Here is a 14,585-nt window from a genome sequence, read left to right as displayed (position 1 = left end):
GTTACTCTGTGCCTCCCCACTTGTTCCTATTAAAAGTCTTTGGGGTAGGAAGGGGTATTTTTCTCCTTCTTAACTCTGTGGGAGGGAACTCCTCCTCCCCCTCCTTCCTCACTGACCCTGGTGTGTCTGGGATCTTTCCACATGTTCCCCCCTCCTCCCTTACCCCTGTCCCAGTCTGGCATTTGTGCCCATTCTAAACCCTCCCTCACAGAGCAGCACCCCCTCTGCTGATGTGCTCAGCTGATGGCAGCAGTAGGGCTGCTGCAGGGCTGCCTGGACATGGGGGAACCAGAATGGGGAACCCAATTTCCCTTCTCACTGGGGCTCCTGCTGCCTCTCTGCTGCCAAAGCCACTGATGTGGAGTCCCACACAGAGTGACATCTCTGCCACTGTCAAGAAACCCAAATGATCCTCTGGAGGGGGAGGGACACAGAGAATGCCCTGACACTGAGGGAGTAAAGGGTTGGGGTGACCAGTTGAGGGTTGGGGTGAAAGGGGTTCATGTTGGAGGGAAACTGTCAAAGCCGGAGGCCAGTGGCCAAGGGATCGGTCAACTGGGACAACTCTTGATCCAACCATCAAAGACCCTGGGATGGGTTTTCTGGGAAGGGGCTGGAGATGGTTTCCACGCCCGATACGCATCATCAGTCAATGACGATGACACGGCCACCGACTACTGTGCCAGAGATGGTGGTGGTGGTGCTGATGGTGGTCACCACCCCATCGCCATGTCCCCACCTCCTGGCATCTCCCTGGCATCCTGGCACAAAGATCCAGGTCTCGTTCAAGCACAAACTCAAAAACCATTGGAATTTCACCCAAATTCTTCCCGGAATCCCGGCCATGACTCACCCAGCTTCACCTGTGGTCACTCCAGAATGTTGTCTATGCCCAAGGAACCAGGAATTCCCCCAAATCCTCATATCTTCACAAAATTCTCACGTTTCCCCAAAAATCATCTATTTCCCCCCCAAATTACCTAATTCTCACATTTTCCCCAAAATTCCCTCAAGGGAAGAGACTATTACCAAGACTGTTACCAAGGATGGGTGCCACGACGAGAGGGAAGATGCTGCCAATCAGTGTGACTGATAAAGCAACTTCAACTTCATGGCAAGCACACCCTTCCTTTGATACTGTTCCTACCAGGTGTTGTACTTGTCGTATTCTAATTGGCTCTTAGCTAAAGGTTACATTTACATACTCCACCCATCTTGCACCTTGGGAATCATGTCTCTTTCTCAGTCCCAGGAGCACTGAATCCTTATCACACCTCCTGCTCCCACATCTTGTGGCCTTGCTGCACGAGACACAAGAACACCCTGACCGATTGGTGACCCTTCTGTTCTCACCAACACGGCGTGGGGCCTGGTCTGACTGAGCTACACAGGCGACTGCTTGGACAGCTGCTCCACAGGCTCATGGCCTTGCTTCTCAAGCCATTCTGCAACACCCAGGAGGTCAGGAAGGCCAATGGCATCTTGGCTTGTATCAAAAACAGTGTGGCCAGGAGGTCTGGGGAGGGGATTGTGCCCCTGTACTCGGCTTTGGTGAGGCTGCACCTTGAGTGCTGAGTCCAGTTCTGGGCTCCTCATCATAAGAAGGACATTGAGGTCCTGGAGTGAGTCCAGAGAAGGGTAATGAGGCTGGGGAAGGGGCTGGAGGGCAAGTCCTATGAGGAGCGGCTGAGGGAGCTGGGGATGTTCAGCCTGGAGAAGAGGAGCCTGAGGGGAGACCTTCTCCCCACCTCCCCTGCCAGGAGGGTGCAGAGAGTTGGGCGATGGTCTCTTCAGCCAGGGGACAGGAGATGGGACAAGGGGAAATGGCCTCAAGCTGCACAAGGGAAGGGTCAGATCAGATGTTAGGAAGAATTTTGTACTGTTGGGGTTGTCAGGGCCTGGAACAGGCTGCCCAGGGAGGGGGGTGGAGTCACCTTCCCTGGATGTGTTCAAAAAACAGGTAGATGAGGTACTTGGGGATATGGTTTAGCTTAGGATGGGAACAGTTGGACTCGATGATCTTAAAGTTCTTTTCCAACATTGTGATTCTCTGATTCTTTTTAATGTTTCCATAAATGACCAGACAACTGGACTGGAGGGTGTCTTAAGTAAATTTGCATGTGACACCAAATTGGGAGGAGCTGTTGACTCTGCTGAGCATGAAGAAGCCTTGCAGAGACCTGGACAGGTCAGAGAGCTGGGCAGTCACCAACACAATGGAGTTTAACAAGGGGAAGCACCAGATCCTGCACCTGGGAAGGGGCAGCCCTGGCTGCACATACAGACTGGGGGGTCAGACACTGGAGGGATTTGGGGGTCTTGGTCGACAGCAAGTTGAACACGAGCCAGCAGTGTGCCCAGGCAGCCAGGAGGGCCAAGAGTATCCTGGGGTGCATCAAGCATGGCATTGCCAGCAGGTCCAGGGAGGGGATTGTCCCACTCTACACTGTGCTGGTGCAGCCTCACCTCAAGTGCTGGGTGCAGTTTTGGGCACCACAGGACAAGTGGGACACTAAAATATTGGAAAGTGTCCAGAGGAGACAATGAGGATGTTGAAGAGTCTGGAGGGGAAGTCTCATGGGGAGAGGCTGAAGTCCCTTGGTTTGTTCAGCCTGGAGAAAAGGAGGCTGAGGGGAGACCTCATTGCAGTCTGTGGCATCCTGAGGAGGGGGAGAGAAGGGGCAGGTGCTGATCTCTCTTTGGTGGCCAGTGATAGAACCTGAGGGAACAGCATGAAGCTGTGGCAGGGGAGGTTTAGGCTAGATATGAGGGAGAGGTTCTTTACTTAGAGGGTGGTCAGGCCCTGGAACAGTGCAAGTTGTTACAGCCCTGAGCTTGAAAAAGTTCAGGAAGCATCTGGATGATGCGCTGAGTCCTGTGCTCTGACTTGGCTGGCCCTGTGTGGAGCCAGGAGTTGGACTGGATGATACTTATGGGTCCCTTATAACTCAGGAGATTCTATGATTCTATGGCAGTGTCTGAAATCACCACTTAGCAGTGGATCTGCACACCAGCACTTGTGGTTGGTCTCTAGATTTCCCTTCCCTTGGACCATTGAGACACCTCCCAACCACCCAGCTGCTGCTCTGAGTTTCAGGGAGTTAAACCCTTGCCTTTCTGGCAGTTGTCTGACTCATTCTGTCTTTAGCCAGCTCTTGAGTTGTGGTGATTTCACAGTCTCCTTCCTCACTAGAACATCTCTCACAGGGTTAAGCTTTGTGGCAGGTGAACCTCACTGGTGGCAGATGGCACTTGGCACAGAGTGAGGAGTGTTGAATTTAATGGTGAATCTTGTCAGGTTTCTTGTGTTGGTGGGAAAATAACTCCCTGTGTGCTGCCTGTGTGCAGCCAGTTCTCTAAGGAAAGCAGGGGAGCTGGTACAGAGGGGCTGTAATGCCCCACTGTGGAGTGCAGAGAGAGAGCTGATGTAAGGACAAGGGATGCAAGTCCCAGTTGGCTGGTGAGAGTCATGGTGGGCTTGTGGAGATGTGCACCAAGGTTGTCCCCACTGCCTCAAGGGACACTTTTTCAGAGCAGTCCAGACCTCCTTAGGAGGCACCCTGGATCAATCTCAGTCAGAGGTTGTCACCTCTCCTCTACAGTGAAAATAATAACCTACACCCTTAAAAAGAAATCAATTTTACTCTGAGCTCCCTTTGAAACAGCTTCAATGATCTGTACATCTCTTGAAGACTTGAAGATAATTACATGAAGAGACATAGCTCGTTAGGGTTTGCTTTTTATTTTTAATGAGCCCTGGGGTGCATTTGGTGCTGAGTCCTTGAAGCTCAGGTACTGAGAGGAAATTACACAAAAAACTCCATGTCAAAAGCAGAAGCCAAAGTACCTGAAGTATTAATGAGTCCCACTGAGAGCCATTGCTGGCTGAGCCTCCCCAGGGACTCGTTAGCACAGGTAATTGGAGGCCATGTTGGCTGGTAGGCAAAGGCAATGTACAAGCAGCTGAGATGCTGAGCAAGCCCTGGGTTGGTTTCATGAAGCAGAAAGGCCAAACCCTGACCCCCAGCCCCAGGGAAGACAGGTCCTGTCCCTCAGGCATTGCTCAGGCTCTTCCTGGGGCATCGTGTGGTGTGTAATGCTGAGGGAAGAACAACAGGATGAGAGTTTCTCCTCATTGTTGGCCCAAAGCCCAGCTAGAAATTCATCTGTCCTCCATTTAAATAAAAGAAAGAGCAGGGAGACCCTCCATCCCCTCTCAGATTCAGGAGGAAACATTGTTGAGAGATGAGGCCAAGGCTGAGGTGCTTAATGAAATCTTTGCCACTGTCTTTAGTAATAGGAGCAGTTGTACAGAGAGAATCCAATTCCCTGAGCTGGGAGACAGGGAGAGGGAGCAGAATGAGCCCACCTCAGTCCAGGAGGAGATGGTCCTGCTGCACCGCAGAGATGTGCACAGATCTGTGGGGCTGAATGGGATGCAGCCAAGGGTGCTGAAAGAGCTGGCAAGGGGGGTTCACCAAGCCACTTTCCATCAGTCCTGGCTGACTGGATCAGTCACTGTAACCCCTATATAAGAAGGGACAGAAGGATGATCAGGGAAATTACAGGCCTGATGGTTTGACTTCAGTCCCAGAGAAGCTGATGGAGCAGATCATCCTGAGCAGCATTATCCAGTTCATGAAGAACCCCCAGGTGATCAGGCCCAGCCAGCTTGGGTTCATAAGGGCAGGTCCTATTTCATCAACCAAATCTTCCTCTATGAGAGGGTGACCTGCTTCTTGGACAAGGGAAGGGCTCTGCATGTTGTCTACCTTGACTTTAGCAAGGCCTTGGACACAGTTTCCCACCTCCTTCTCCTAGAGAATCTCACTGCTTGTGCCTTGGAAACTGTGGTGGTTCAGCCCCAAGCAATGGCTGAGCACCACATGCTGCTCGCTCACTCCCGGAGGAGAAACAGACAGAGCCTCTGTGGGCTGGTATAAGGACAGTTTGCTGACAAAAGCACCATAAAATTGGGACAATAACAGCCCCAATTGCACTCACACCCAGTGATAGCACAGATGGTAACTTAGAAACCAAACAATAACAGTGCTGCACCATGCCATGACCACCCCTTCCTAAATACCCTCTTGGATGGGGAAGTGATGTCAGGTGGTTTGGAAAACAGCACAGGCAAACTCACCTCAGCTGTGCAGCCTGCTCGGGGAGGTGAGCCTGGCCTGTCCAGTAGTAGGACATCATCCACCCCTGTTTCCACACCATCTACATCATGCCCAGATCTTACATTTTCAGAGTACTGGGGAGGTTCATAACATCATTTGTTATTTAGACCATCTTCCATGGACCACCATCCAGCAAATAGTATAGAGAAATATGTAATATTTGGCCTTTTTTCTCCTTAGGCAATGTCTAAAGCCAGCTGGATGGCTTTCACCTCTGCAAACTGGCTGGATTTGCCTTCTCCATAGGCAGCTTCTGCAACTAGTTGTGTAGGACTCCATACAGCAGCCTTCCACCTCTGATGTTTACCAGCAATGCCACAGGACCCATTGGTGCACAGGGCATATTTTTTCTCATTTTCTGGCAGTTCACTGTACAGTGAGGTCTCTTCAGCATGTGGCACTTGTTCCTCTGGTGATATTCTACAGTCTTTGCCTTCTGGCCAGTCTGTGATCACTCCCAGGGTTCCTGGGTGATTGGGGTTTCCTATTCCAGCCCACTCTGTGATAAGTGTGACCCACTTGCTCCACGTAGCATGAGTGGCATGGTGTGTAGGAGGGGCCTTCCCTTTGAACATCCAGCCCAGCACTGGCAGTCGGGGTGCCAGGAGGAGCTGGGCTTCAGTCCCAATCACTTCCTAAGCGCCTCAAACCCCTTCCTGTGCTGCCAGTATTTCCTTTTCTGTTAGAGTGTCTGGATCCTCTGTAGCCCCGACTCCAAAAACCCAGAGACTGACCTTGAGCCTCCCCTGGTGCTTTCTGACAGAGTCTCCAGGTAGGGCCATTCTCCCAGGCTGACCTGTAGAACACATTTTTTACATCTGGCCCAGTCTGGACGGGCCCAAGGGCTACTGCATGGACTATCTCCTGTTTGATCTCTTCCAAGGCTTCTCACTGCTCAGGGACCCATTGGAAATCGTTCCCTTACCAGGTTACACGGTAGAGAGGGCTGACAATGAGACTGTGTTTTGGGATATGCATTCTCCAGAACCCCACAGTGCCTAGGAAAGCTTGTGTCTCCTTTCTGTGGGTAGATGGAGACATGGCTGCTATTGTATTCATAACATCCACTGGGATCTGATGACACCCATCCTGCTATTTTAGTCCTTAAAAGTGGACTTCTGGAGCAGGTCCCTTGCCCTTACTCTGTTTGATGGCAAAACCAGCTTTAGCAGAATTCAGATCATTCTCTTCCCTTTCTCAAAAAATTCCTCCTCCGTGTTGTCCCATACCATGACATCATCAATATACTGTAGGTACTCTGGGGCTTCACCCAGCTCTAATGCAGACTGGATCAGTCCATGGCAGATGGTGGGGCTGTGTTTCCAGCCCTGGGGCAGTCGATCCCAGGTGTCCTGGATTCTCTTCCAACTGAAAGCAAACTGTGGCCTTTGTTCTGCTGCCAAACGAGTCAAGAAAACCACATTTGCAATGTCAGTTGTAGTGTAGCACTTGGCTGCTTTTGACTCCAGTTCATACTGGAGTTCCAGCAGGTCTGGCACTGCAGCACTCAGAGGCAGCGTGACCTCATTCAGGGCACGATAGTCCAGCCTCAGCCTCCACTCTGCACTGGGCTTCTGCACTGGCCAGATTGCACTGTTGAAGGGTGAGCGGGTTCTACCAATCACTCCCTGACTCTCCAGCTGATGATCAGTTTCTGAATGGGAATCAGGGAGTCTCTGTTGGGTGTGGTATTGTTGCCTGTGACCATCATGGTAGCAACTGGTACTTGCTGTTCTTCAACCTTTAGCAGCCCCACAACAGCAGGGTCTTCGGACAGCCCAGGCAGAAGAGACACTTGTTCAATGTCTTCTGTCTCTGAGGCAGCTATTCCAAAAGCCCTCTGGTACCCTTTTGGGTCTTTGAAGTGCCCTCTCCAGAGGAAGTCTATGCCCAGGATGCACAGAGCTGCAGATCATCAGGATCACACTAAATCATCTCTCACATGGCTAATCCCCTCAGATAATGGATATCTCTCTCCATGGTCATCCACTGGTCTGGCCAATACACAGCATCTTCAATGAACTGGTACTTTGCCCTTACACTTGATAGAAGTCACCTCCAGAGGCTGAGGGCTTGAGACTTCCTTCCAATTGCCTTGTTACTGCCTCCTTCTCTGGACAGGGATCCCAGCTGCTTGGCCTCCCTGCCTTCTCCCTGCTGCCTGCCCCATTGTCCCAGCATGGCAGTAGCCAGGTGATGATGCGCTCCCCTGGAAGGTGGCTGAAGTCTTTTCTCATGTCTCTCAGCTCAAGGACAAGGATCGGGTTATAACCTCTGGTATTGCCTCTTCAGGGCCTTGCAATGGTCCCAGTTCATCAGCATCTCTCCCGATGAGGACTGATTTCTCCATGTATTTCTTCTTCTGGATAGAGGTGACTGACAGTCGTACTGGTTGGCTGTCTGGATCAGCTCTGGGGTTGGCCTCTGAGGTTTGAGTACCCCTGGTGCTTGTTGGGGAGACTGGAGGAGCTGCACTCTCTGAGGCCTGGGTAGCTCCAGTGCCTGTTGGAAGGGTTCTTTCTGGCTCAGCTGTGGTGTTGGTTTCTGAGGCCTGGGCAGCCACAGTGCTTCTGGATCTGTTTGTCTTGTCTAGGTATTTTTTCATGCCCTCCCACACCCCATGCCACCCCTGACCCTTCAGCCCAGGGAAGACCTCTTGGCAATATTCTTGGAACAGTTGTTGGTAACACGTAGGTCCAGACAGACATTCAGGAGAGAGAGCAAGACACATATGCTGGTCTGAACATCCCAGGGATAGTCAACGTTCTCAACAGATGCTGTAAAAAGCCTAAAGGGAAAAGGGCAGGAGAAAGCACCCCTCACTTCATCCTCTATTGTTAACACAAACCTTCAGGCTCCACCTTGGGCTCCAAAAAGGTCTGTGGTGGTTCAGCTCCAACCAGTGACTGAGCAGCACATGCCGCTCACTCACTCCCACAGGAGAAACAGACAGAGCCTCCGTAGGCTGGCCTAAGGACAGTTTACTGACCAAATCACCATGAAAGGAGAACAGCCCACGGTGAATTTCACTTATACCCAGTTATGACCCAGTCACTGCACAACATGATGACCAACCCGATGACTCAGCTGCACTTTGACTGCCCTGGAGGCACCAGGAATGCCCCTCCCCAGCAAGCCCCTTTTCTGGGGGAGTGATGTCAGGTGGTGTGGAAAACAGCCTGGGCTAACTCAGCTCACCTGTGCTGCCTGCCTGGGGAGGTTAATTCTGCCCTGGCAAGATCCAGGGCAGTTGGGATGGGATTGGGATGGGATTGGAATTGGGATGATGCAGTCAAGACTCCCATCAATCAGGTGGCTTGTCAGTTTGCCAGGGTTGTTTGCCTGTGCAGCTGTAAAGTCACAGGCTGTAGGAGGTGATAACTGCCCTACGACCTGCTCAAATCCTTCCACAAACTCTGCCAGCCAGGGACTGGCTGCTGAAGGAGGAGGAAATTTTGGAGAGACTATAACAATGATCATTAAACTGTTGCCCAGAGGAGCAGCCAGGAAGATGCCCAGGAAGAGCCAGAAGTGCAGGAGCTGCAGCTCCCATGGGTTCTGCAAAGGGCAGGAGGAGGAACGGGCTGATGGAGCTGCTGCTGGACATGTGGTGCCTCTGGGTATGGATGGTCCTAACTGTGACCATCTGGTGTCTTTTCATTTGGCCAAAGGAATTCCCCACCAGGCTCAAAAATGCTCCTCATCCCAGGCAGCATTGCTCTATTGGACCTTGATCCCACTCATGTCTCTTGGACCACCTCTGGCCCTTCAGGTGACAATAGGGGTTGGTGTCTGAGCAACTCTCTCCTGGCCTCCACCCTCAGTAATTCCCATGGGCACTGGGACCAGCACCTCCCAGGCAGCCATGGTCCTTGACCTTTGCAGGGGGACAGAGACTCCTGCCTGTCCCTGCCTGGGGGTCCTGTCTCATGCAGAGACAAGGAAAGGTGATTGTCCTGCCCAGCTCTGGTTTGATCAGGAGAAAGGACTCTGCTGGACACAAGGATTTCTCCCCAGCCAAGGGAGGGAAAGTCAGTGAGAACTTCAGTTTCTTTCCAAGTAGGTTCCCTAAAGCTCTAGGGAGGAGCCCAGAGGGGATGGAGGGTATGATGTCTTCACCTGCTCCTCTGCTGTGAGCTGGGCTGGGCTCCTGGGATGGACAGTGGTAGCTCAGAAATATTGCAGCACTGCAGAGAGACAGCTCTGGCCAGGAGCAGCTCCTCTGCCAAGCACACAGGGCTGGGGACACTGCCTGTTGGCACCGAGGGGAGACCTGTGAGGCTGAGAGAGCTGATGGATGCTGAGAGCTCACTGGAGGAGAAATCTCCACAGCACTCTGCCTGGTATGTCTGTGGGTGCAGGGCAATGCAGGTTCTGTTCCTGGAGGGATCTCCTAAAGCTGGGACATGGGGCAGTGTGTGGGGTCTGTCAGGAGGACAGGTTCTCAGCAGGACCAGAAGGTGCTGCCTGGAAGTGATGCCCTTGTGCCCCATCAGAGGGACAGGGCAGGACAGCTGTCTTCTCCTGGGCATGGCTGCAGAGGTGTGAAGCAGCGTGTGCACCCAGGGGTGCCCAGGGCTGTCCTTGTGAGCAGGGTCCCTGCACCCTGGGGTCTGTGTGCTGGGGCAGGGACTCTGTTGCTGCCAGGGTCAGCACTCAGCCTGGCTCATGGGCTTTACACAGGGATATAGAAGGACCTGTGGGTTGAAGGAATGACCACGGGAAAAGCAGCGCAAGGTCCTTCTGCAGTAAGACAGTGTTGCCTGGGTCAGGTTTGTTCCCAGCTCCAGCTGATCCTTGAGAATTTTCAAAGGGAATTTGAAGAACAACATCAAGGAAGCATTTTCCTGCCAGGCAGAGTCTTTGCTTTGACTTTTCCTCTCCTGTGGGCTGTGCTGACTGTGGTGTATCAGAACTAATTTCTCCCTTCAAGAATGTCCACATCAGAGGATCTCCTGAGCCCTGCACACACAGAGGTACCTCCCTGACATCCCCAGCAGTGCAGAGACCCCCTAGTTTCTGCCACCCAGCACAGACACTGCACCCAGCAGTTCAGGGTTTCAGACTGAGTCTTCTCCTTGGCAGCCCAACCAATGTTGAGGACAAATCCCTGGGTGCCTGTCTGTCCATCCCTGTCCTTCCTGGCTTGGCAGGAGAATTTCTCCCTCTTTCCCATCCTGTCCTTGCTGCCCTTGTCCCCCCGTTAGCTGTGGTTCTGGGCATGTCAGTTGGTGGGGCTGGCACTGAGCTGACCCTCACTTAAGGACCCCCATCTGTAGGACTGAGGACTGGATTCCTCCACTCTCAGTGGGGTCCAGTATCTTCTATGGGGAACGCCAGGGGATGATCTCAGAGTGTCCAGCAAAGGGCAGCTGAGACCAGGGCTGATAGACAGAGCAGCTCCCCACACTCTGAAATCAGGGGAAGGTTTCACTGGCACTGCAGCAGCAATGTCAGGGAGTTCTGACAGGAGAAACACTCCTCAGGTACAGGCAGGAGAAAACCAAAGCTCCAAAGCTCTGCTCTGCCCTTGGGTGAAACTGGAGTGACAGTGCTGAAAAGCTCATTCCTATCCACAGGGGATTTAGTCTGAGATCACACCATCCTTCTATTTACTGACTGCTGCCAGGCAGGACTGAGTTCTTGAGAGCCACAGCTGACCCTCCTCCCAGCAGTGGCACGCTCAAGCCAGCACAAAACAGACCTCCCAAAAGGGACCTGACGAAATCTTCCAAAATACAGTTTTTCCTCAGAGTTCCCTAACTTCTCACTGCCTTTTCCTCCTTGGAAAGGTCCATATGCCAGCAAAAACATGTCCAACAGCAGCTCCATCAGCCAGTTCCTCCTCCTGCCCTTTGCACACACACGGGAGCTGCACCTCCTGCACTTCTGGCTCTTCCTGGGCATCTACCTGTCTGCTCTCCTGGGCAATGGCCTCATCTTCATCACCATAGCCTGTGACCACCACCTCCACACCCCCATGTACTTCTTCCTCCTCAACCTCTCTCTTACTGACCTTGGCTGCATCTCCACCACTGTTCCCAAATCCATGGCCAATTCCTTCTGGGACATCAGGGCCATTTCCTACACAGGATGTCTGGCTCAACTCTTCTTCTTTGAAGTCTTGCTCTCCACAGAGTACTTTGTTCTCACTGTCATGGCCTATGACCGCTACGTTGCCATCTGCCACCCCCTGCACTACAGGACCCTCCTGGGCAGCAGAGCTTGTGTCCACATGGCAGCAGCTGCCTGGGCCAGTGGGATTCTCCATGCTGTGCTGCACACAGCCAATACATTTTCAGTCCCCCTGTGCCATGGCAATGCCATTGACCAGTTCTTCTGTGAAATCCCCCAGATCCTCAAGCTCTCCTGCTCAGATGCCTACCTCAGGGAAACTGGAGTTCTTGTGTTCAGTGTCTGTTTATGTCTTGGGTGTTTTGTGTTCATTGTGGTGTCCTATGTGCAGATCTTCAGGGCTGTGCTGAGGATCCCCTCGCAGCAGGGACGACACAAAGCCTTTTCCACCTGCCTCCCTCACCTGGCTGTGGTCTCCCTGTTTCTAAGCACTGGCGTGTTTGCCAACCTGAAGCCCCCCTCCATCTCCTCCCTATTTTTGGACATGGTATTTTCATTTCTTTACTCAGTGTTTCCACCAGCAGTGAACCCCCTCATCTACAGCATGAGGAACCAGGAGCTCAAGGATGCCATGTGGAAACTGATGACTGGATGTTTCTAAGCAGCAATAAACTGCTCATCTTCTCCTGCGTACCGCTGACCATGGAACTCTTATTAGCACCAGTATGTGTTTAATAGGTTTTTTAGCTCTTGGGGTTATTTTTCTTTCTTGTTTGTCTAAGCTATAATAATATGGGTCAGGTTTATCTTATTCCTATTAAGTATCTCCTGGTCTTGTGTGGCGCAGACACTGTAATGATGAGCTGTGCTCTCTTTCATCATGTCTGCCTGGAAAGGTGCACAATTTTTTCTTTCTTTTATTTTCTCCTGGCATTTATAAAAAAATTTGCAATCAGATTTGCATCACCTGAATCACTTGACTGCGTGTCTGAGATGGCAATGCTTTCTCTCCATGAGAAAACGGGAATTTCTCTGGAAGTCCAGCCTAGAATCATAGAATCACTTAGATTGGCCTTTAAAATCATCCATCTAACCACAGCAAACCCTGCCTAGTTTACCTCTAGACCATATCCTAAGGCACAACATCTAAACACCTTTTAAATAACTCCAGGGATGGTGACTCCACCACTTCCCTGGGCAGCCTGTTCCAATACCTGACTAACCTTCCAGTAAAGAAATTCTTCCTGATATCTGACCTAAATCTCCCCTGGTGCAATCTGAAATCCTCTAATCCTATAAATTGTTACCTGAGACAAGAGACCAAACCCCACTTCTCTTGACACCCCCTTAAAGGTAGCTGTAGAGAGCGATAAGGTCTCCCCTCAGCCTCCATTTCATAGACTAAAAAGCCCCACTTCCCTCAGCCACACCTCACAGGACTTGTGCTCCAAACCCTTCTTCAGATTCTTTGTCCTTCTCTGGACATAATCCAGCATCTAAACCTCCTTCTTGTATGAGGGTCCCTAAACTGGACACAGTAGTCAAGATGTGGTTCCTGGAGGGATCTCATAAAGCTGGGAGATGGGAAGGTGTGTGGGCTTTCCATCATTCAGATGTTGGAGCTGTGCCTGAGCCCTGCACACACAGAGGTTTCCCTGGGCAGTGCCCTGATGCCAGGAGGGGTCTGCAGAGCAGAGCTGAGCGCAGAGCAGGTTGGATGAGGTCTGTGAGCAAAGAGAAGGAGCTGCAGGAACAGCTCAAGGCATCCCCCACAATTCTGACCCACAGCTGGCCCCTGGTTTCTGCCACCCAGCAAAACTCTGTACCCAGAGCTCCAGCGTTTCAGGCTGAGTCTTCTCCTTTGCAGCCCAACCCCCTGTAAGGAGAAACCCCTGAGTGCCTGTCTGTCTGTCCCTCTCCTTCTAGCCTTGGTTGGAGCACTGCTTCCTGGTTTCCCTCCTCTCCCTGCTGCCTGAGTCCAATCCTTACCTGTGGCTCTGACCACATCAGTTGGTGGTCCTGGCACTGAGCTGACCCTCACATCAGTACCCTCATCTGTAGGACTGAGGACTTCCCAGGGGCTCCTGCTGGGCTGCAGGCTGCCTCCCACAATGGCACCACTCTCCTAGGGACCCTTGTGCCCCAGAGAGGAGCTCCAGGCAGAAGACACCTCAGCACTGAGATTTTTCTCAATTCTTTGCTGCAAATGGCCAATACATTTTCACTGCCCCTCTGCCATGGCAATGCCAATGGGTTTTGGGTGTTTTGTGTTCATTGTGGTGTCCTATGTGCAGATCTTCAGGGCTGTGCTGAGGATCCCCTCGCAGCAGGGACGGCACAAAGCCTTTTCCACCTGCCTCCCTCACCTGGCTGTGGTCTCCCTCTTTATCAGCACTGCAGGGTTTTCCTACCTGAAGCCCCCCTCCATCTCCTTCATATTTGTAGATGTAGTAGTGTCGTTTCTTTACTCAGTGTTTCCACCAGCAGTGAACCCCCTCATCTACAGCATGAGGAATAAGGAGCCACAGCATGATGTTTGGAAGCTGCTGACTGATTGTCCCTCTCTGCTCTGCCCTCGTGAGGCCCCATCTGGAGTCCTGTGTCCAGAGCTGGGGCCCTCAATACAAGAAGGATGTGGAACTGTTGGAGAGGGTTCAGAGGAGGGCCACGAGGATGATTAGAGGGCTGGAGCACCTGCCCTACAAAGAGAGGCTGAGGGAGCTGGGCTTGTTCAGCCTGGAGAAGAGAAGACTGCGGGGGGACCTCATTGCAGCCTTCCAGTCCCTGAAGGGAGCTTATAGGCAGGAGGGGATTCGACTTTTTAAAAGAGCAGATGATGGCAGGACAAGGGGGAATGGACTAAAGCTAAAGGAGGGAAGGTTTAGATTAGATATTAGGGGGAAGTTTTTTACAGAAAGAGTGGTGAGGTGCTGGAACAGGCTGCCCAGAGAGGTAGTGGATTCCCCATCCCTGGAGGTGTTCAAGGCCAGGTTGGATGGGGCCCTGGGTTGCCTTGTGTAGATCCAGGCATGGAGGTTGGTGTCCCTGCCTGTGGCAGGGGGGTTGGAGCTCTGTGATCCTTGGGGTCCCTTCCAACCCAGACCATTCTATGATTCTATGGTTCTATGATACCTGGGAGTTTGTGAGACAAAACAAGCATTTTAATTTCCTTGTCATAAATCTCTCCTCACTCCAGTCTTTTACTTCTGCAACACTTTTCCATATCCAGAGGCAGCAGATGCCCAACAGCAGCTCCATCAGCCAGTTCCTCCTCCTGCCCTTTGCAGACACACGGGAGCTGCAGCTCCTGCACTTCTGGCTCTTCCT

The 14,585-nt window shown here is 52.0% G+C and overlaps 1 protein-coding gene across 1 annotated transcript in view; it reads left to right on the top strand.

Moving 5' to 3' along the window:
• Positions 1 to 14,585, top strand: part of LOC311203103 (scavenger receptor cysteine-rich type 1 protein M130-like) — a gene marked incomplete at both ends in the record, with an annotated part of 255,816 nt that overhangs the window by 239,231 nt on the left and 2,000 nt on the right. The gene's annotated exons all lie outside the window — the stretch shown is intronic.

The sequence above is a fragment of the Gallinula chloropus genome (genome assembly GCF_964237585.1).
Source record: "Gallinula chloropus genome assembly, chromosome: 35".
Lineage (NCBI taxonomy): Eukaryota > Metazoa > Chordata > Aves > Gruiformes > Rallidae > Gallinula > Gallinula chloropus.
Note: the sequence above shows the minus strand (reverse complement) of the source record. Positions and strands in the feature narration are given on the sequence as shown.